This window comes from Castor canadensis, chromosome 8 (assembly GCF_047511655.1).
Source record: "Castor canadensis chromosome 8, mCasCan1.hap1v2, whole genome shotgun sequence".
Lineage (NCBI taxonomy): Eukaryota > Metazoa > Chordata > Mammalia > Rodentia > Castoridae > Castor > Castor canadensis.
Window position 1 is genome coordinate 48,851,234 of NC_133393.1, and position 23,196 is coordinate 48,874,429.

General features: G+C 37.6%; 1 protein-coding gene across 12 annotated transcripts in view; it reads right to left on the minus strand.

Annotated features, from left to right (window-relative positions):
* The window catches only part of Fars2 (phenylalanyl-tRNA synthetase 2, mitochondrial), a 509,857-nt gene that overhangs the window by 222,785 nt on the left and 263,876 nt on the right, over positions 1-23,196 (minus strand). The window lies entirely within an intron of this gene.

Consider the following 23,196-nt stretch of genomic DNA (forward strand, 5'->3'; position numbering starts at 1 on the left):
TAGTTACCAGCTACACCGATGTGGTGCATACTAATGGCAACACAATGGAAAGCAGTCATGGACACATTTAAGTGGGTGCCCAATCTTACCTTTTCCTTCTCCCTGTCCCTTACTTTCCCCAGAGAAGCCTTCTAGAGTCCACTCTGGAGTAGTGGCTCTTATTTCGGAATAAAGTCCAGACCCTTTTAAGCCCTGGTTCCTGACTCTGAATTGTGATTTTTCTGTGATCTTTGCTTGCTCTGATTCAAATATTTAGCCCACGAGGTACAGGTTACAGAACAGAAAGAAAGATAGCCTCTGTATTTAAATGGCTTGCTAAATAGGGACACATGTTCAAAACATGAGATAGTAGATCATTAATATTCAGAGTCTCTTGGGCATTAAGAACCTAAACTTTATTAAAATAGCATAGTGTTTATTCTTAAAAACGCACAGAGAGAAAGCAAACCTAGAAGGCATATCTATCTAGCACCATTTCCTCCAAAAGGTAAAGTGTCCTGTTCAGATTATTTCAGGGCCAGGAATTCTAAGGCTGTGCTTCTCATACAAGAGGGAGACTAAGAGAGAAGATATAAAGTGCTGTAGGGAAGAAGCAAGGGAGCAGTTCACAATGCTGGGAAAGCTATAAAAAGAGCTCATAAATAGCACATTATTCCAAATGGACACTGAAGAATGAGCAGTACCCTGCGGTTGGCTGAGATGGTCCCAAGAATCCTACCCACATGGCCTGTGGAAACCCCTGCATTGGAATATGGCTGGGACACATGAAAAGGATGGAAATTCCTTCCAGTGATTAGCTTGCTTTATATAAGACTCCATCTTGGCAGACTGGAGAGAGCCCTGCTGGCTGTGAAGCAGTGAGGGGCCACAGAGAAGGCCAAGTGGCTAGGACCTCAGGGAGGCCATGAGGTGCTAGAGAGGCACCAGCAGTCAGTAAGGAAATTGGAAACTTGCTCCTACAACAATAAGGAATAAATCCTCCTAACAGCCTGCTGATAAGGAACTCAGTAGAGATGAGAACATAGACCCGCTGACATCTTGTTTTCAACCTGGTGAGACTGTAAACTGGGGACTACACCAATCCATATCCAGATTCCAGGTACAAGGAAACAAAGACAGTAAGTTACTAAGAGTGAGAAAACTTGTCACTGGTGGGGGGTGGGGGGGGCGGTAATCCAGATTAGAAAGGTGGAGAAAGGTAACAGGAAATTCTAGACCAAGGGAAGCTCTTCAACAGCAAAAGGAGAGGGGTGCAGCACAGGAAAGCTGAGGAGTGGCATTTGGAGATTTGGAGATCCTACAGGGCGGGGTTGAGCAGGTAAGACGTGTAGAGCAGGAAAAATCTGCTTTGTCTACTTTTGCCACAGAGCCATTCACAAATGACATGAGAAGGAAAAGAGAAACCTCAAAGAATGTGAGCCGCATCAAAAGATTTGTTTAAGGGGAGAATGAATAAAAAGTATTCAAAATGCCATCACAAAAAGAAAATGATAGAGGGAAGGGCTCTGTCAACAGGAAGTGTTAAGAAAAGTGGCCAGCTAAATGCTTTACTGATTACGAAGGATCCTTTAAGCAATGAGTAGATAATCAGCCACGGGACCAACAGGGTCATGGGACAGTGCAAACACCTGACTAAGTAGATGCCTGAAAACCTTAAAGAGAGGCTGGTGACCAACTTTACTTGACATAAAAACTAACAGCAGTGATAGGACTTTTTATACTACTGAAAGAAGAATAATTTTGAAAAATGATATTCTCCATCGTGGTGGTCTACTTGGTTCCAATAGTCTCATTTATTACTGGCTACACTATATATTTTTAAAACACTTTGGAAAATAGCAATTCATACAAAGATCTATAAAAATGCTCATAGATTTTATCTGATAATTTCAGTGGGGAATTTATCCTGAGGAAATAATTCAACAAAAGCAAAAAGATATATAAAGGAAGATAATTGGAGCAGTATTATTTGCAATATACCTCAACATAAGTGTCCAAAATTAGGGAAATGCTCAAATACTATAGCACATTTTAATGCTGTCATTAAAAACTCATATTTTTGCAAATGTTCATTAAATGATAGACAAAGGAAATAAGAAACAGCCATGATAAAATGAATATTTACAGTACTACTACTTAATCCAGGTGCCAATGAGGGTCACAATGTGAGAAAATAAAAAGTGATGTTCAAGGATTACAGTGCAAACTTTATTTTTATTTTATTTTGGCGGTACTGGGGCTTGAACTCAGAGCCTTATGCTTCTTGGCAGGTGCTCTACCACTTGAGCCACTTGCCAACCCTGCTTTGTGCTGGGTATTTTTGATATAGGGTCTCTTGAACTGTTTGCCTAGGGCTGGCTTTGAACTGTGATCCTCCTGATCTCTGCCTCCTGAGTAGATAGGATTACAGACATGAGCCGCCAGCTCCATGCTACAACTTTGACAAATAAAAGTCATGCTTATTCGTGGTATACAACACGATGTCTTATGTGTACACTGTGGATTAACTAAATCAAGTCAATTAACATAATCATTTCTTCACATGCCAATATTTTGGGGGTGGAAATATTTAAAATGTACTCCTTTAAGCAACTTTCCAATAAACGATACATTGTTAACTATAATCACCTGTTCCATAATAGGTCTCCTGAGTTCATTTCTTTTATCTAACTGAAAATTTTGTTTTGACTAAAACTCTAAAACATTTTTCTATAACTCCTTTCAAGTAAAAAATATATATAAACAAAGGTAGGTGGGAGTGTTAATGCTGCTTTATAACTCAGGCTTTTTCCTTAATCATTAAATACTTTAGATCATATTGTCAAATGTTAGATAAATCCAACTATACAGAGAGCAGTATCTATAACTGAACAAGCAGTGGGCTTAGGCTACTTGATTTTAACAACTAATAATTGTTTATTTACTCCTTTTCATCCATTACTCCACACTTGTTTCTCCATTCTTCAGAAACTTTTTCCCATTCCTCAAAAAGTAAGAAAGAGACCCTAAATGTAAGCAAAAGAAAGAGCAACAATTTAATGTTTAAAATGGGCAAAGAAAATGAAAACATTTATAGACAAGGAAAGTAAAATAGCTTACTTAAGAAAAATGTAAGATAATACTGAACCAAGTTCCAACTTTTTACTTACCAGAGTGGTAAAAATAGTAACATCTGATCACACACTTGGTGGCAAAGCTAAAGGGAAGCAAGCACTCTTACACATTGCTGGTGAGATACAAGTAGGTTTGAAATCATTTAACCCAAGGAATATAATAGAGCAGAGGTATCCAAACTGCAAATGTATCATTGCTTTAACTTCTATAATGTATCCTACTCCTGGAAAATTAGGTGACTACAGTATAGTTTATAATAGTAAAAAACCATATAGACCCCAATTCCACAGGGAATTCATTAAACATCTCATTCTATGTCCACACAATGGAATATTACTATAATAGCCTATGACAGATTTAAAGAACTAAAAGTAGCCATTCGTTGTTTATTTTTTATTTGGGGAGGGGAAGAATAGGGCAAATGAGGGACAAAGGTGAGGGAGGCTTTACAACAGGTACAAGAGTAACAAGACATAGTTTTAGATACAGGTTGAGTCTCCTTTATATGAAATAGCTTTGGACCAGAAGTGTTTTGGATTTTGGGAAGTTTTGGATTTCTAATTTTCTGAATAGGGATACTAAAGTTGTAATAGGAATTTTCAGGACTAGCTAAAATGCAATAATTTCTTTTTTTGACTATTATTCTTCTAAGAGGCTATGAGAACAACAAAGAAACCTTCCTTTGTCACATGTATATCAAGCTTTCAGGAAAGTCATGTGTTTAGTAAAAACGAATGCCTTTGTCTCCCTACAGCCTATTTCGGTCTTCCTCTCTTTATAGAAGCTAATACAGTTCTACTTATGGGAAATTATAATGTGGTAGGGGGAGATACAAAATGATCAGCAAATTGCTAATACTTCTCCATCTTGAATCCTGGTGAGTTGAAACACTTTAGCCATTATGTAAGGAGTAGTAATGCCACGTAACATTAGGAAAAATCTAGTTTTCTTGAAATGCTTACTTCTCAGGATTTTCCCTCTAGAAGCTTTTCTCATGGAACTCGGCTGCCACATTGTGAAAAGGCTCAGCAACACAGAGAGGCCTATGTAGGCACTCCACTGAAGTTTCAACTGGACCCAGTCGCCAGGTACCCCTAGTCACGGCAACAGGCTTCTGAGGGAAAAAGACTCACTCCAATTGTTTTATCTGCCCAGATGAGCCTGCAAACACTGTGGATGAGAGACAGATCACCCCCATTATGTGCTGTTTGGATCCATGATCACAGAGTTTGGAGTGATGTGTTATTCAACAAGAACTCATCACAGCATTACTCTTAAGTCATAGGTTTCACTTTCTGTTACAAACATATCCCATTACGCTAAAGCTAAAGAAAGCTAACTAAACTGCAACAAGAGGCTCTTCTTTTTTGAGTATAAGAATGCTGCAGATAAAAACTAAGTAAGGATTCAACTAGGAAAGGCAGGAGTTACAAGCTTGAAATAAGCCAACTATATGGTACAACCTCATTCATGCCACAATATCTTTCCATCTCTCCAAAGGCCACACCACCCAATTTTATTCACAACATTGCTCTTTCTAGAAATAAACCAAACTGGCTTAACCAAGATTTCCCCAGTCTCCAAACCAACCACTGCTTTTCATTTTATTTCTGGAACTTGTTGAACAGCACCATCACCCATCCAGTTACCTGAGGCATAATCTAGGAGTAATCCTCAATCCTGTCTCATTTCATATGCAGGTCTTTCAATTATGTCTCAGAATTTCTCTCAACACCATCCCTCACTCTAGTCCTACTGTACCTTCACACTTGAGCCTTCAGAACACTTTTCTCTCCTAAACTTTTTTCAGGAAAACAGCCAAGTACACACCCAGTCTCCTTGCCCAATCCATCTGTGAGAGTCCCATCAACTTTCTTCCTAAAACATGAATCTGGACACTGTCACCAGCAGATGTATGTGGAGCACAGGGCAGTGAATGATACCAAGGGAGCCACATTTAATATCTTGTATTGTTTTAATTTTGCATTCAGCATCTTTCTGAAACATAACTGTTTCATATATTACCATTCATTCTAGCTGAACTTGAACATTCAAAAAGCCACAAGATGAAATGTGTAGAGTCCGGGTGGGAAAAAACTTCATTAAAGTTTAATATTAGCACCCTTGTTTATCAGTTGGCACCTCCTCAGATTATTCAGTCATCCAAGCAGCATGATATACTCTTGACATAATATATTTTGTCTTTCTTATACTTAACTTTCCTTCCATCATCCCATAAAGCTCAAATGAAATATCCTTGAGAGATTCTTCCTCTGACCCTCAAGGATAGATTAAGTTTGCCTTCATCTCTCTTCTCACAAGGACACTGTATACACTTCTTTCAGCAACTATCATATTGATGAATCTCTTTTCCTACCTAAACTTAAGAGTGCCAACACTATCTCATGTGCATCACTAACTACACAATAAATGGTTTTAGACATAGGCCTGCACTAATGAGAAGAACAAATACTTCCCATGTAGTACATTCTGTGAGTAATTCTCATAGCCCAGAGCTGAAGAGCAGAACAAGAGTAAGTGAAGTTTCAGAGTTTTAAAAAATGAAGTTTGCACAATATTAACAATTAGGGGCTGAAAGGATAAAAGAGGAGAAAGAGGAAGATAAAAGATTGACTTACTGCTTGATATTTCATAACAATCTCAGACAGAAAATGTAGATGGTCACAAGATGCTTAGCAATAAAAAAATAAAAAGGAATAAATACTATTTAAAAATTGAAGCTAAATATTAGATATTTGTCAGAACAGAAGTACCAGAAACAATACAAAATAAAAGTATGAGTTCAAAATCAAGTAACCAAAAGTTATGGGGGGAAAATGGCACAATTCCTATTTCCTCCCTTCATCAGAAATTAGCAGGGAGCTGAGGAGCATAATAGGCCTTAAGAAGCCAGGCCTGGATGCAATCAGTTGTACTGCCCAAAAGCATGAGTAAGGAAAGAGGGAGGTACATAACTTCACTGAGACGGCAATCTAGGCTGAGCAGCAACATGTTGCAGAGTTGAGGGAGACCTATTTATCAACCTGATGTGGCTCCATTCTGAAAGGGCAGGGATGACAGAGAAAACATCATTAGCTGGAAACTACATCTCCAACACACTACAAGGGGAGGCTGAGCCAGCCTTTGTGTAGAGGTGAGATGAATGCTTGAAAGAATGCTGATGAGTCAATTTAAATTTTTTGAATTCAAAATGGCAATAAAATAGTTGGTTCTCCTATTTAATTGTTATCACAATGACTGCCTTAACATCAAGTAATCTAAAGTTTAAGCCATCACACAAATTGGCCAATATTCAATAACTCCATCCGAAAGATCAAAACAGTCACCTACCTGCACATATAATGTCAAGTCACTTCTTTTAGAAGGGTAACTAGAAAGTTGTCTTGCGGGAAGTCGGGTGGTCTAGAGCTGTTTTATTGGAAAAGTTCAATGGCCTTGGTGAATGACTGGCAGGACTACTTTGAAGTATTTAAGGTTGTTCAAGGGAAATGCACAACTCATGGGCTTAGTCCCCCCTGGCTGTCAGTGGGACAGGTTGAGACCTCTTCTGAACACAGGAGACTGGCTCTGTCTGAGAGAGTTCATAGTAAGGGAAACAGGGAGGGCACCTCCATCAGGCCCTGAAATCCCAACCACCATGTCTGTTAAAGAATAGGGTACAGGCCTCTATTTGGAAGAGGGAGAATCTGGAGTCCAAATACCTGCAGCAATGTAGGTATTGCCTACAGCAATGTAATAATTATGATCTAATCAAAAAGCTTGCCTGTGACAATCACCATGGAAGGTTGCAAGAAAGGACATGGTGTCCATTTGCTGATCAGTACCAAATTTTACCTTTACAACACTTTTCTTTGTCCCATCTTGACACGCTTCTTCTGAGTCACAGTCCTGTACCATGTCATTGACCCATTACATTAGGAAGACAGCACCAGATGATGGTTACTATATCACATGGCCTTCCACAGGCAGCTTTGGGAAATGAAGTGATTATTCACATGAATTGATGTCTTTTGAGTCTTGGAAAGAGAAAGGGCTTCCAGAATGGCTAGATTGCTTCAAATGTTAAGGGTGCCAAGCAATGTACATTTGATCATAATAATGCACTTTTTACTTTGGTACCATGGAAGCTTGGAGCCAAATGTGCAGGTAACCTCTACAATTGCAAAAGTTTCCAGTGCAACAGTACAGGGACAGTAACAACACCAAGGGCAATGACAGGAAGACAGAAAAAACAGGGAAACCAGTTTCCCCACAGCAAAAAATTAGTACAGGAACCAGAGGGAAATGAAGAAAAGAGACATTCAGATCCAGACTCCAACAAAATGAAGATATACTATGACAAAGAACCCAATGAAGCCCACAACAATAATCTAAAAGAAAAAATACTACAGGTACTCAATGAGAATTTTATAGAGATGATACTGGATAGGGTCAACCAAAATGTGCAGGAGACACTCAAGAAATTCCAAGACAACAAAAATAGAGAATTTGAAAAAGCAAAAGAAGAAATAAAGGAAACCATAGAAGCACTATATAAACACCAAAGTGAAACAAAGAACACGATTAATAAAGAGATAAATGAACTCAGGACAAAAATAGACAACATTAAAGAGGAAACCACCCAGGATATGGAAAACCTCAGAAAAAAGAACGAAACAGAACTGCAAAATAAACCAGAAGGCCAATCTAGCAGAATAGAACAAACAGAAACAGAATCTCAGAACCTGAAGATGAAATGGTAATTAAAGGAAAAACTGAAAAACTATTAATTACACAACTCAAGACCTGTAAAAAGAAAATGCAAGAACTCACCAACTTCATCAAAAGACCAAACTTGAGAATCATGGGCATCGAAGAAGGAGAAGAGGTGCAAGCGAAGGGAATGCGTAATATATTCAACAAAAAAATAACGGAAAATTTCCCAAATCTAGAGAAAGATATTCTCATACAAATGCAACAGGCCTCCAGGACACGAAACAGACCAGATCAAAATAGAACTACCCCACGGCATATCATCATTAAAACAAGTTCAGAAACTAGGGAAAGAATATTGAAGGCTGTAAGAGAAAAAACAACTAACATACAAAGGTAAACCCATCAAAATCACAGCAAACTTCTCAACAGAAACATTAAAAGCAAGAACAGCATGGGGTGAGATCTTCCGGGCACTGAATGAAAATAACTTCAACCCCAGGATACTCTACCCAGCAAAACTATCATTCAAAATAGATGGAGCAATAAAAGGCTTCCATGATAAGCAGAAACTAAAACAATATATGACCACAAAGCCACCACTACAGAAGATTCTTCAAGGGATTCTGCACACAGAAAGTGAAACCCAACTTAACCATGAAAAGACAGGCAGCACCAAACCACAGGAAAAGAAAAAGCAAGAAAGTACAGCATAACCTTAACTTAGGTACACACAATCAAACCTTCAAACAACTAACACAACTAAATGACAGGAATCACCACACACCTATCAGTACTAACACTTAATGTTAACGGACTTAACTCCCCCATCAAAAGGCACCCCTTGACAAAATGGATTAAAAAGGAAGATCCAACAATTTGTTCCTTACAGGAGACCCATCACACCGACAGAAATAAGCATAGGCTTAGGATGAAAGTTTGAAAGAAGATTTACCAAGCCAATGGCCCCCGAAAACAGCAGAAGTACCAATACTTACCTCTGACAAAGTAGACTTCAAACCTACATTGATCAAACGAGATAAAGAAGGACATTCCATACTAATAAAAGGGGAAATAGACCAAAAGGAAATAATAATCATAAACCTGTATGCACCCAACGTCAACGCACCCAATTTCATCAAACATACCCTGAAAGACCTAAAAGCATATATAAACGCCAACACAGTGGTTGTGGGAGACTTTAACACCCCATTACCATCAATAGATAGGTCATCCAAACAAAAACTCAATAAAGAAATCCAAGATCTAAAACATACAATAGATCAAATGGACCTACTTGATGTCTACAGAACATTTCATCCAACTTCTACACAATATACATTCTTCTCAGCAGCCCATGCAACCTTCTCCAAAATAGACCATAACCTAGGGCACAAAGCAAGCCTCAGCAAATATAAGAAAATAGAAATTATACTGTGTATACTATCTGATCACAATGCAGTAAAACTAGAACTCAACAACAAAAGTAAAGACAAAAAACATGCAAACAGCTGGAAACTAAGTAACTCATTACTTAATGAAAAATGGATCATCGATGAAATAAAACAGGAAATTAAAAAGTTCCTGGAAGTCAATGAAAATGAAAACACAACCTACTGGAACCTATGGGACACAGCAAAGGCAGTCCTGAGAGGAAAGTTTGTAGCCATGAGTGCATAAATTAAAAATACTGAAAGATCCCAAATCAATGACCTAATGATACACCTCAAACTCCTAGAAAAACAAGAACAAGCAAATCCCAAAACAAACGGAGAGAAATAATAAAAATAAGGGCTGAAATCAACAAAATAGAAACCAAAAAAAACATACAAAGAATTGATGAAACAAAAAGTTGGTTCTTTGAAAAAATAAACAACTTCAACAGACCCCTGGCAAACCTGACTAAAATGAGGAGAGAAAAAACCCAAATTAGTAGAATCAGGAATGCAAAAGGGGCGATAACAACAAACACCATGGAAGTCCAGGAAATCATCAAAGACTACTTCAAGAACCTATATTCAAATAAATTTGAAAATCTTAAAGAAATGGACAGATTTCTAGATACATATGATCATCCAAAACTGAACCAAGAGGAAATTAATCACCTGAATAGATCTAAAACACAAAATGAAATTGAAGCAGCAATCAAGAATCTCCCTAATAAGAAAAGTCCAGGACTTGATGGATTCTCTGCTGAATTCTATCAGACCTTTAAAGAAGAACTGATACCAACGCTCCTTAAACTGTTCCACGAAATAGAAAGGGAAGGAAAACTGCCTAACACATTTTATGAAGCCAGTATTACACTTATCCCAAAACCATGGCAAGGACACCTCCAAAAAGGAGAACTATAGGCCAATCTCCTTAACGAACATTGATGCAAAAATCCTCAATATAATAATGGCAAACCGAATTCAACAACACATCAAAAAGATTATTCACCACAACCAAGTAGGCTTCATCCCAGGGATGCAGGGGTGGTTCAACATACGAAAATCAATAAATGTAATAAACCACATTAACAGAAGCAAAGACAAAAACCACTTGATCATCTCAATAGAGGCAGAAAAAGCCTTTGATAAGATCCAACACCATTTCATGATGAAAGCTCTAAGAAAACTAGGAATAGAAGGAAAGTACCTCAACATTATAAAAGCTATATATGACAAACCTACAGCCAGCATTATACTGAATGGAGAAAAACTGAAACCATTCCCTCTAAAATCAGGAACCAGACAAGGATGCCCACTATCTCCACTCCTATTCAACATAGTACTGGAATTCCTAGCCAGAGCAATTAGGCAAGAAGAAGGAATAAAAGGAATACAAATAGGTAAAGAAACTGTCAAAATATCCCTATTTGCAGACGACATGATCCTATACCTTAAAGACCCAAAAAACTCTACTTAGAAGCTTCTAGACATCATCAGTAGTTATAGCAAGGTAGCAGGATATAAAATCAACATAGAAAAATCATTAGCATTTCTATACACTAACAATGAGCAAATTGAAAAAGAATATATGAAAACAATTCCATTTACAATAGCCTCAACAAAAAATCAAATACCTAGGTGTAAACCTAACAAAAGACATGAATGACCTCTACAAGGAAAACTATAAACTTCTGAAGAAAGAGATTGAGGAAGACTATAGAAAGTGGAGAGATCTCCCATGCTCATGGATTGGTAGAATCAACATAGTGAAAATGTCTATACTCCCAAAAGTAATCTACATGTTTAATGCAATTCCCATCAAAATTCCAATGACATTCATTAAAGAGATCGAAAAATCTACCATGAAATTTATATGGAAACACAAGAGGCCACGAATAGCCAAGGCAATACTCAGTCAAAAGAAAAATGCAGGAGGTATCATGATACCTGACTTCAAGCTATATTACAAAGCAATAACGATAAAAACAGCATGGTACTGGCACAAAAACAGACATGAAGACCAGTGGAACAGAATAGAGGACCCAGATATGAAGCCACACAACTGTAACCAACTTGTCCTTGATAAAGGAGCTAAAAATATACGATGGAGAAAAGACAGCCTCTTCAACAAAAACTGCTGGGAAAACTGGTTAGCAGTCTGCAAAAAACTGAAACTAGATCCATGTATATCACCCTATACCAAGATTAACTCAAAATGGATCAAGGATCTTAATATCAGACCACAAACTCTAAAGTTGATACAGGAAAGAGTAGGAAATACTCTGGAGTTAGTAGGTATAGGTAAGAACTTTCTCAACGAAACCCCAGCAGCACAGCAACTAAGAGATAGCATAGATAAATGGGACCTCATAAAACTAAAAAGCTTCTGTTCATCAAAGAAATGGTCTCTAACACCCTCAGAGTGGGAGAAAATATTTTCCCCCTACACATCAGACAAAGGACTGATAATCAGAATATATAGGGAACTTAAAAAACTAAATTCTCCCAAAACTAATGAACCAATAAAGAAATGGGCAAGTGAACTAAACAGAACTTTCTCAAAAGAAGAAATTCAAATGGCCAAAAAACACATGAAAAAAATGCTCAACACCTCTAGCAATAAAGGAAATGCAAATTAAAACCACAGTAAGATTCCACTTTACCCCTGTTAGAATAGCCATCATTAGCAACACCACCAACAACAGGTGTTGGCGAGGATGTGGGGAAAAAGGAATCCTCTTGCATTGTTGGTGGGAATGTAAACTAGTACAACCACTCTCGAAAAAAATTTGGAGGCTACTTAAAGAGCTAAACATTGATCTACCATTTGATCCAGCAATACCACTCTTGGGGATATACCCAAAAGACTGTGACACAGGTTACTCCAGAGGCACCCACACACCCATGTTTATTGCGGCACTATTCAATAGCCAAGTTATGGAAACAGCCAACATGCCCCACCACTGACGAATGGATTAAGAAAATGTGGTATCTATACACAATGGAATTTTATGCAGCCATGAAGAAGAACGAAATGTTATCATTCGCTGCTGAATGGATGGAATTGGAGAACATCATTCTGAGTGAGGTTAGCCTAGCCCAAAAGACCAAAAATCGTATGTTCTCCCTCATATGTGGACATTAGATCAAGGCAAACACAACAAGGGGATTGGAGTTTGATCACAAAATAGAAGGGAGAGCACACAAGGGAGATACGAGAATAGGTAAGACACCTAAAAAATAAGCTAGCATTTGTTGCCCTCAATGCAGAGAAACTAAAGCAGATACCTTAAAAGCAACTGAGGCCAATAGGAAAAGGGGACCAGGAACTAGAGAAAAAAGAATTAACCTAGAGGCAACACACATGCATAGGAAATTAATGTGAGTCAACTCCCTGTATAGTTATCCTTATCTCAACCAGCAAAAACCCTTGTTCCTTCCTATTGTTGCTTATACTATCTCTTCACTGAAATTAGAGATAAGGGCAAAATAGTTTCTGCTGGGTATTGAGGGGGTGGGGGGTAGAGGGAGGGGGTGGGGTGGGTGGTAAAGGAGGGGGTTGGGGCAGGGGGGAGAAATGACCCAAGCGTTGTATGCACATATGAATAATAAAACAATAAAAAAGTGTCCAGTGCAATGCTCTGTGTAATTCTTGCCCCAGTTTAATTTTTTATCCTTTTTTCCTCTTTGCCCTGATCATTCAAACTATTTAGTTTGTCCTCTTGCATGTCCTTTTATAAGGTACTTCAAATTCTTCATGGAAGAAAAGTAAGCCATAAAGAAATAGATACTTAAAGATATTGCCAACCGAGGTAGGCATAATTTTCAGGTCTTTGGCACTTCTAAGTTGTAATGTGTTGGCAGATGCTCAAGGGCAAGTGGGGTTAAGGTGATGTTTTTCCCTCATTCTAGAAATAGAGGGTCCCAGTAAACTACAGTCATCAGAGCAATATGACTTCCTGCAGATAAGCATCTTCAGTTAAACAGAACATCCAGGATAGGAAAATGTTGGATATTCTGACAAGGGCCATTCTGCACTGGACTGAACATTCTATGAAAGAAAAATTTTATTTATATTGTTGTTGCTGAAGATCTTTCTAAGAAGGCCAGCCTCAGCACAGATGAAAATAATGTGGGGGAGAGTCCAGAAACTAGAAAGTTTTAAAGAGCAACAACAACAAAAGTGGACAGTAAGAAGTCATCAGTCTGAAAGTAAGGAAACAAAATTGGTCTTAAAGCTTAAAAGATTCTAATCCCATAGGTGTCCCTTTCCAGTAGCTGGTCCTACAGGCCCTGCCAATATAGGTATAGTGAGAGAAGTACTAGCAAAGACACCCAAATGCAAGAAGACTGCAAACAGCCTCTTGTCTGTACTTCCATCTCACATGGAGACCCTATGGAGATGGGACCCCTCCAGAAAGCATGGCTATGCTGGGTCTGGGGCAGAGGGCAAAGGGCACTGTGGAAAGATAAAAAATGAATGCTACTGCTTAATACCACACCTTAGACGATGCAAGATATAGAACATATGTTCTATATGTCTATGTCTATGGAAGGCACTCAGGATGGGGTGAAGAGACTTCTCACACCTCCAACACCAAAGACCTTGGTCCTGTACTATGTCATGCAGAAAAGGTACCCATCATCAACCTAACAAAGGGCTGAGAATGGCCCGGGAAAGGATATGAGACGGGTGTGTGCACACAAGCAGCCAAATTGTAGCATCTTAGTATGGCAGGTGCAGCTTCAGGCCTTCATCTAAAAGTATGTGAGGATCCCGAGCCACAGAAAAACAGGCTAAGTACACCATTCTACTTCTGCCAGTCAGTGCTGGAAGGAGAGTGATTTAAGGAAAAGAGTCAAACTGAAATACTGTCTTATGTGTGATTATTCTTTAACTTTTAAGAAAACACAGATTTTCCAGCTAATTCTTTCTGAAGGTTTAGAGTAACTACCCTGGAAAACAGGTGGTATTAAAATGAAGTCAGATGTAACTCCTAGTATCTATTCAAAGACACTACTACAGTGAAAATATCACTCCTATTCTCTTGAGAAGAGCAGAGAAGGACAGTTACTCTTTTATCTACAATTCTTGATTAATAACCTATTTCAGCTGGTTGAGACTAAGTAAATTCTCATTCAGAGCATAATTTAAGCAGACTTCATGTTGAAACTCATTCAAATACATCAATTTTTCAGAGATGAAATATAGTATTTCACTAGGTTTTTGCTATTGGTAAGTATAAAGGTGTTAGAATATTAACACACTAGTGTTCTGCTTTCTTGGTCTCCTTACACACCTCTCCTTCTTATTCCTCACCATATTAATAAATGACAGAGTATATTCTTGGTTCAACTTATAAAAAAGGAAGGGAATGCTGATATTTTTCCAGATGTTATAATAGACAATGAAAGAAGATTAATTAAAACTAAAGATAAGAATTAAAGTAATATACAATTTCAGAGTGGTCACTGAAAGAAAACCACAGAGCAATAACCCTTATGAACACAGATGAGTAAATCTTCAATAAATTACTAGAAAATCAAATTCAGAAGCATACTAGAAGGGCTGTACAGCATGATCAAATGGGACTTATTACAGGAATACAGCAGGGGAGTTTAAAAATAAAAGAAATGATCAGTATAACATACCATATTAACAGCATAAAGGGAAAACCCACATGGTCATCTCAACCAATGTAGTAACAGCATTTGACAAAAAGCAACATCTTTTCATGATGAAAAGTACTTACAAAACTAGGAACAAAGGGGAACTTCCTCAACACAAAAAAGATTGTGATGAAACTCCCACAGCTAACATCCTACTCAGTGGTGAAAAGTTGAAAACACTTTGTCTAAGATTAGGAAAAAGATAAGGATGCTCACTATTCACACTTCTATTCAACACAGTGCTATAAATTCTAATGAGACTAGGCAAGAAAAAGGTAAAAGACATCCAATTGGAAATGAAGAAATAAAATTAATTGTATTTGCATATGACATGAATTTATACGTGGAAAACCCTAATAAGGCCAGGCATACATAGTGGTGAATACCTGTAATCTCAGATACTTGGAAGGCAAAGATTGGGAGGATTGTGGTTCCAGGCCAGCTCAGGCAAAAGAAGCTCAACAATGAAGCTGGGTATAGTGGTACATCTGTAATCCCAGCTATATGGGAGACATAGGTAGAAAGACTGCAGTCTGAGGATGGTCTTGGGCAAAAAGTATAACTGTTTGAAAACGGTTTGGCTCTATAACTTGAGCCAAAAAGCTCAAGTTATAGAGTCCCTGCTTAGCAAGCAGGAGACCATAAATTCAAACAAAGTACTGCCAAAAAATCAAAATAAAAACTATTTGAACTTACAAATTTAGCACAGTTGCACAGTATAAAATCAGCACTCCCAAATCAATTACATTACCATATACTGACAATGAACAATTTGAAAAAAAATTTTTTTTAATTTTATTTACAAAAGCATGAGAAAGAATAAATTACTTAGGAAAACCAAAGAAGCAAAAGATTTATACACTGAACACTACAGAACATTACTAAATGAACTGGAAGACTACACTAATAAATGGAAAGACATCCTGAGTTCATGGACTGGAAGATTTAATGTGAAGATGACAATGTAATTCAAAGCAACAAACAGATTCACTGGGATCTCAATCAAACCAAAATACCAATGGAATTTTTTGCAGAAATGGAATTTCAAAAAACTCTGAATCACCAAAACAATATTGAAAATGAAGAACAAAAACGGAAGACATGTATCTCCCAATTTCTAAACCTACTTGTAAAGCCATAGTAGTTAAAACAGCTCAATTCCAGCTAAGAAAACACACATAAACAATGGAATACAATAGAGGGCACAGATATAAATCCTCACATCAACAGTAAACTGATTTGTGACAAAAGTAATAAGACCATTGTATGGAGGAAGAACATTCTCTTCAACAAATGGTGCTAGGAATATTGTATATCAATAGGCAAAAGAATAAAGTTAGAATTTTATCTTACACTTTAAAGAAAAAATTGAAACTAGAACAAGGATCTAAATTTAGGAGTTAAAAAACTGCAAAATTCTTAGAAGAAAACAGAAAAATCTTCACATGACACTAAAGGTCTAGGAAACTAAAGAAAAATAGATAAATTGAGCTTCACCAAAATTTTTAAAAACTGTATCAAAGATATTACTAAGAGAGTGAAAATACAACCTAAGGATGGGAGAAAGTATCTGCAAACCACATATCTGATAAGGGTTACCATTCAAGATATATAAGGAACCCCTACAACTCAACAAACAGCTCTATTAAAATGGGGGCAAAAATTTGAACAGACATTTCTCCAAAGAAAATATACAAATGGCCAACATAAGATGCTCAACATCATTAGTAATTAGGGAAATGCAAATTAAAGACACAATTACATTCCACTTCACATGTACAATAGTAATAATAAAAACAAATGTTGGGAAGGACATACAGGAATTGAAACTTTTATGTATTGCTGTTGGGAGTGTAAAATGAAGCAACTTGTGGAAACAAGTTTTGGTGGTGCCTCAAAGTTATGTAGGGCTGAAGATATATAGCTCAGAAGCAAAATACCTGCCTAGAATGCACAGGCCCTGGGTTTGATTTTCAATAGCACAGAAATATTATAGATTTACCATGACACAGTAATTCATTCTCTCTCTCCACCCTCCCTCTGACCCCTTCCCCCACATTCTTTTAGGGACCAACTGCACACCGATGTTCATAGCAGCATTATTCACAATAGCCAAATGTTGGAAATGTCTCAAGTGTATGTCAATAGATGAATGGATAAATAGAATGATTATCTATATATGACAGAGTTTTGTCCAGCCCTAAAAAGGAATGAAATTATGATGCATGCTACAACATGGATGAGAATAATATGTTAAGAGAAATAAGCCAAGAACAATATATACGGTTTCACTTGTATGAAATATGTAGAATACACAAATTCATGAAGATACCACGTAGATTAGAAGGTACCAAGAGCTAGAGATGAAGAGGAACAGGGAGTTACTTCATTGGTACAGATTTTTGGCTGAAGTGATAAAAATATTTTGGAAATAAATGGTGTTGATTATTACATAACAAGTGACTATAATTGATGCCACTGAATTGTATACTTAAAAATGACTCAAATACTAAATTTTAGAATATTGTACCTATATAAAATAAATATTTTATATTAAATCACATATAAAATTTCTAAAAATCCATGATTAAAAATATTTATATATCTTTTAATTATGTTAAATTTTGCATAATATTTTATCACATAAAATTTTCAGATTGGCTAAACCTTTACAAAGTTTGAGGAAATTTTTTGTGTTCTTAATTGGTGAAAGGTAAACAATGTATTTCTTTTCTCAATTCCACATGCATCTCTGACAGCACTAAGATCTACTAGTTGGGCCGTTATGTGACCAGTTGTTGCAGTGAACCTCCACTTTCTTGCTCACAAATAAAAGCACAAAATGAAAGAACAATAATAGCATTTCTCAATTCAAGCTCCAAAGGTCTATGACTCATCTCAGTTTAGAAGGAGTTAAGGTTCTATTCTAGATAAACTCTCAATGAAATACAAACCACAGCAAAATAATTCTGATTATTATTTAACAGTAAAACTAGACATATGGCAACTGGTGCCTCTCCTGTGGGTTCCTCGTCTTTGTGCACCTTGAAAGATGTGGGTACACTTCTGTGTACTTGCTGAGTCAGTGGTGTCCAGTGGGAAAGATCTTTCCCCACTCTGTTTCAGGTCTATTTAAATGTCCCCTTCTCAGTGAGGCTTCCCCTAATACTCCATGATGGAGAGGAGTAAACCCCTCTATCAACCAATATCCCAAACTTGTTATTCTGCCCTCTTTAGAAAATGACATCTTACCCAACTGTTCATCTTTATCTTACTTATTGTTTATCATCAGACCACATGCTAGCCTGTACTCCACAAGTGTAGCATCTTTGCTTGTTTTAATCACTGATACAGCTTGAGGGGCTCCAACAGTTTTTGGCACATGACAAGTGCTAAGTAAACATTTGCAAAGCAATGACAAGATGGTATGGAAGGAAAGGTTTCAAGACTTTTCTACTTTTTAGTTCACTTGCTTCATTTAAATGGATAGTATTATGAAGAATTTCATACTCAGAATGAACTTTTCAATATAATCAGTGGCTTTTTTGTATTTTGCATCCATAACAACAGATTTTATTTATCATACTATGAGATGATAGTTTAACAGAAGTGATTTTATTTATTTACTTTTGAGATAAGGCCTTGCTCTGTGGCCCAGGCTGTCCTTGAACTCCTGAGCTTCAGTAATGCTCCTGCCTCAGCCTTCTGGGTAGCCAGAAGATGGGTGCAAACTACCGCACCTAACCAGAAGCGATCTTAGAGATTCCATTTCCAAAAAGACATGGCAGAAAGGAGAGAAGTGAGACATGAAAAAGGAACAAGAGGAAAAAGTGACCTTCATCCTCCTTTCCCTCCCTCCCCACTGCTCACCAAACCCCACTGTATGCAGTGCATAGCAGCAGCATGGGGTGTAAGCCTCTCACCTTCTGCTAACAGTCACCTTTCTATTTTATTTCCTTCCCAGCAACTAGGTTGTGGAAATGTAAACAGCCCTTCATCCTGAGCATACCCTCATAGACTGTTTTCTCAGAAGACCAGGGTCAAGTGAAATGGTTAAACTGATACCTACTGAAAAAAAGGGTTTATATCATATTAAGTATATTTTTCCTTCCTTGTCAAAAGGCACAAATTCTGAGGAATTCCTCAACTTAATGATAGTTTTCCCAGGTAAGTGCTACACTTAACACTGCAACAACCTACTCCTTAAAATTTATATGCTTTATGAAACTTTAACAATTAGAGGGCACATCACCTGTTTGTTTGTTTGTTTGAATGTTTTAGAGACAGGGTGTCATTCTGTAGCCCAGGCTGGCCTTGAATTCTTGATCCTCCTGGTTTCACCTCCCAAATTCTGGGGTTACAGGTCTGCATCACCACTTCAGGTTTCACCTAATATTATCTGGATTTTGATCTTCACAATGATCCTAAGGGGAATGCCAGATTAGAATCATCTATGTTTAACAGATAGTGGGACTCAAATCTATGCATTTTGACTTCAATTATATATACCCAGTGATTGCTTCCCCAGATTTACTTTGAAATAGTAACTTAGAGGAACTATGTTTAAGGTTTTTAAAAATATCAGAAGTGCTGTTTACATCTGAGTGCTTTCTACTTTGGAAATGCCAGTATCTAAACTATGACTTTATCATACTGCATGAAAGCTGGTAAAATGGCTTGCATCATGAGGCACTTAAATGTATCAGTAGAATTCTCCACTAAATGTTGGGTTTGGTCACTCCAGAAAGGCCTCTCATGCTGGATTTCACTGTAATACAAACACAGTCCTTCTGAGTGAACTCACCAGACTAGAATTAGCATCAGTATTGGACAAAAGTCTCTGCTTCCCTTGATAATTTGTTATGATGACAATCACACAGGAATAGAAGCACCCCAGTATCCCGGTGATACACTGTACATGCAGAGTCAGGCCTAGCAAAGGCCAGAGCAACTGATTTTTTTTTTTTTACCATAGACATAGTCTCTGGTCCCTTATTTTTTCCTGCTACAGTTCTTGAACTGTTTCCTAAGAGGTTCGCCACCAGATGATTGACTTCTTGAGCTGAGCCCAAAGATCAATCTCCTGCAAGAAAAATTTCTCTGTTTCTATGTATCCTTGGCCCCATACACTTTGTCAATAAGTCCTTCACATGATCCGAAGGCAAACCTTTCTTTTAAAAGATGTTTTCTGTGGTATGAAACAGAGTGTAGATTAGGTTCTACAGGCCATGACAGCAGTGATCCTTAATAGATTGTGAATTAGACTGCATTCTAATCCAGTCATAAGTAATATCACCCTTTAAAAGCTCACTTGACTCATTCCCTTTCCTTCCTGGTCCTAGACATTGGGTTTCTGTACTTATAGAAACAGCAGTTTCTAGGGCCACACTAGTCAATACTACATGAAAAAATCCCTAGTGGTCTTATCCAGTGAGAATCCTTGTCCAGTGTGATGTAGGGATTTTCATCCTTCTGCACCTTTAGACTTTAATCTAGATGTGGTAAATAGTGTTAATTGCCTTCCCAGCAGCCATCTTTCCTCTCTCTGCAGTTTGGATAGTGATTTACTAACTAAGAGGAGCTGAATGTCCATTTTCCAATGTCTGGTCTAGTGGAATATGTGACCAGTGGGATGTAAATGGAAATCTACTCATTCGTGAGAATTTCCTCTCAGGTAAGGATCCTTTGGAACTCTTCCCCTCTTCCTTACCATGTTAGATGCTATCACATGGGAATATAAATAGAGTAGCAGCAGTCAACACATACCAAGGAGGCAACAAATCACTAGTTGGAAGCTAGTGTACAGAGTAGAGGAGAGTAGCTGAGTGCAAATAGCCTGTTGCCTCTAAACGAGGCCAGTAGCCTCTACATTAGAAATTCTTGGTCTTTCAAATGATCAGTGAAAGTCTACATGACTTAAACCACCATTAGCTATGGTTTCGGTGCTGTGCTGCCAGGTGCATAAAACTTGATATGCCAAGGAACAGGGAAAGAAACATATAGAGCAATATATTTGGAAGAAAGGCCCTGTTGGGGAGGCAGGACAATTTCAAGGCATAAAGTCTGGCCTTCTTAAAGCTTTTTATTGTATTACTAAATATCAAATTTTAGCTTTTCCTAGGTCTCAAATGGCTTTCTATAAAGTCTACCTATCATTCATTAGTGGGAGATGTATAGATCCAAGTGTCAGGGCCTCAGTAGTACCAGATATGGAACTTAAAGTGTTAATCAGGTTATGAGCATCCCATATAAATAACAGTGAAAGTGGATGGGGAACAATTTAGAGAATTCTGAAAAAACTAACCCAAAAAGATGCTGTAGAAATTTATACCAAAAGTATAGGAAGACTCAGATACACCTCCATGGCACTACTGGCAGAGAAATAAGCATCACTTAGCTCACTTCATATTAAGGAGGATAACCCAAGAAGACAGTCTTTACTTTAGCTGTTTCTTCAGTATGTCCAACAACTCAGAAGTGGAGTCCTACAGAAATAAGGTAGACATCTCCACCTACAAAGTCAGTATTACTACTTAAGTCAAGAAGGATATGAACACAGCTACACTTAGTAACAAACATCTTTAAGGAAGGGGACTGATATGCACAGGTCTCAATGATGCATGTGTTACACCTCAATCCATAAAGGGCATAAGAAATTAATGGGGTCAGCAAAAAAGAGACACCAATCAAAAGCCAAAGTGGAGGAACCATAAATTTCCACCCTAGAAGGAGAAAAGAACAGTTCAGGTGGTCAGAGCCTTGATATTATGGACTAAGAATTAGCAATAACAATTTTGGTTTTACTCTTACATCTTCAAGGGTTCACATGTGACACTCATTTTATCTGAGCACACTCAAGGATGCAATCTACAAAATAGTGAACATACTCTGTAAACAGACATGAGCAAAAATTTCCCTCAGTTAAAAGAATATGACAGCAGCTATATCTGCTATCCTTTTGTATATCTACTGATACATTTACAAATATTTCAATAATATATTAGATTTATACTTATTGACATAATTATAAAATTTATTTTAATATTTGTAAATATTTATGACCTATCATAATAATTTACTGAGCCATCTAAGAGTAGGTTGCATATATTGTGCTCCTTTAGCTCTTGATATTTTGTGTATATTTCCCAAGAACACAGATATTTTCTTATGTTTTCATGGCACAGTTTTCAAATTCAGGAATTTCACATTGATACATAGCCTCACCTAATCTGTAATCCACACTCAAATTTTGTCAAATGTCTCTGTCATCTTGTAGCATTTTTTTCCCTTTAATTCGGCATAAAGTGAGGATCACCTATTACACTTAGGTATCATGTCTCTTTAGCATCTATTAACCTAGAAAGACTCCTTAACTTTCACTTGTCTTGCATGACACTGGCATTTTAGAGAATTCAGGCCAATTGTTTTTAGAATATTGCTCAATTTGAGAATGCCTGATATTTCTTCATGACTGGACTCACATTGTGGAACCAACCTGGAATACTACAAAAGCAATAAGGCATCCTTTCCTCGTATCACATCTGAGACTCCTAATGCCCACTGACCACTGTTTCAGGACCCCCCACCCTGACCAAAAAAGGAAAGAAGAAAAAAAGAAGGAAAGAAAGAGAGAGAGAGAGAGAGAGAGAGAGAGAGAGAGAGAGAGAGAGAGAGAGAGATGTGCCATCACATATATCATTTATTTTTTCCTGCATTAAAGAATCACCCCAAAACTTAGTGGTTTACAACAACTATTCATTTAGGGCAATACTGATTGATTCTTGGGCTCAAATAGATGGTTCTTCCATTCTAACAGGGTTCACTCATGCACATATGCTCAGGAGGACTCACTCACAAGGCTGGTGTTGGCTGGGGCACATTAGTTCTCTCAAATTACCCAGAGGAAACTGGTTTGGGCTCATTCACATGATGGGCTCAGGATTCTAAACTGCATTAAGGAGGTAAGTCTCAGCATGCAAACACTTTGCAAGTATCTGGTTAGACCCTGTTTTGTTGCCTTCCTGGCTGGCAAAAGCCACAGGGCCAAGTCAAATGGAAGGATACAGAAAGACTGTCCCCTCACTTATTAAATCTGTGGGAAGCTATTATAGCAGCTTACCTTGCAAAGTCTGCTGAACTGCTTTATTCAAATATTTACTGACTCATTCAAAAGCTATTTATTCTGACTTATTTTTGTATAAAACAATGTGGTAGGTGCTTTCTGGTTAACAACAGCATATAAAGAAAGGATAAAGGAAGGAGCGAT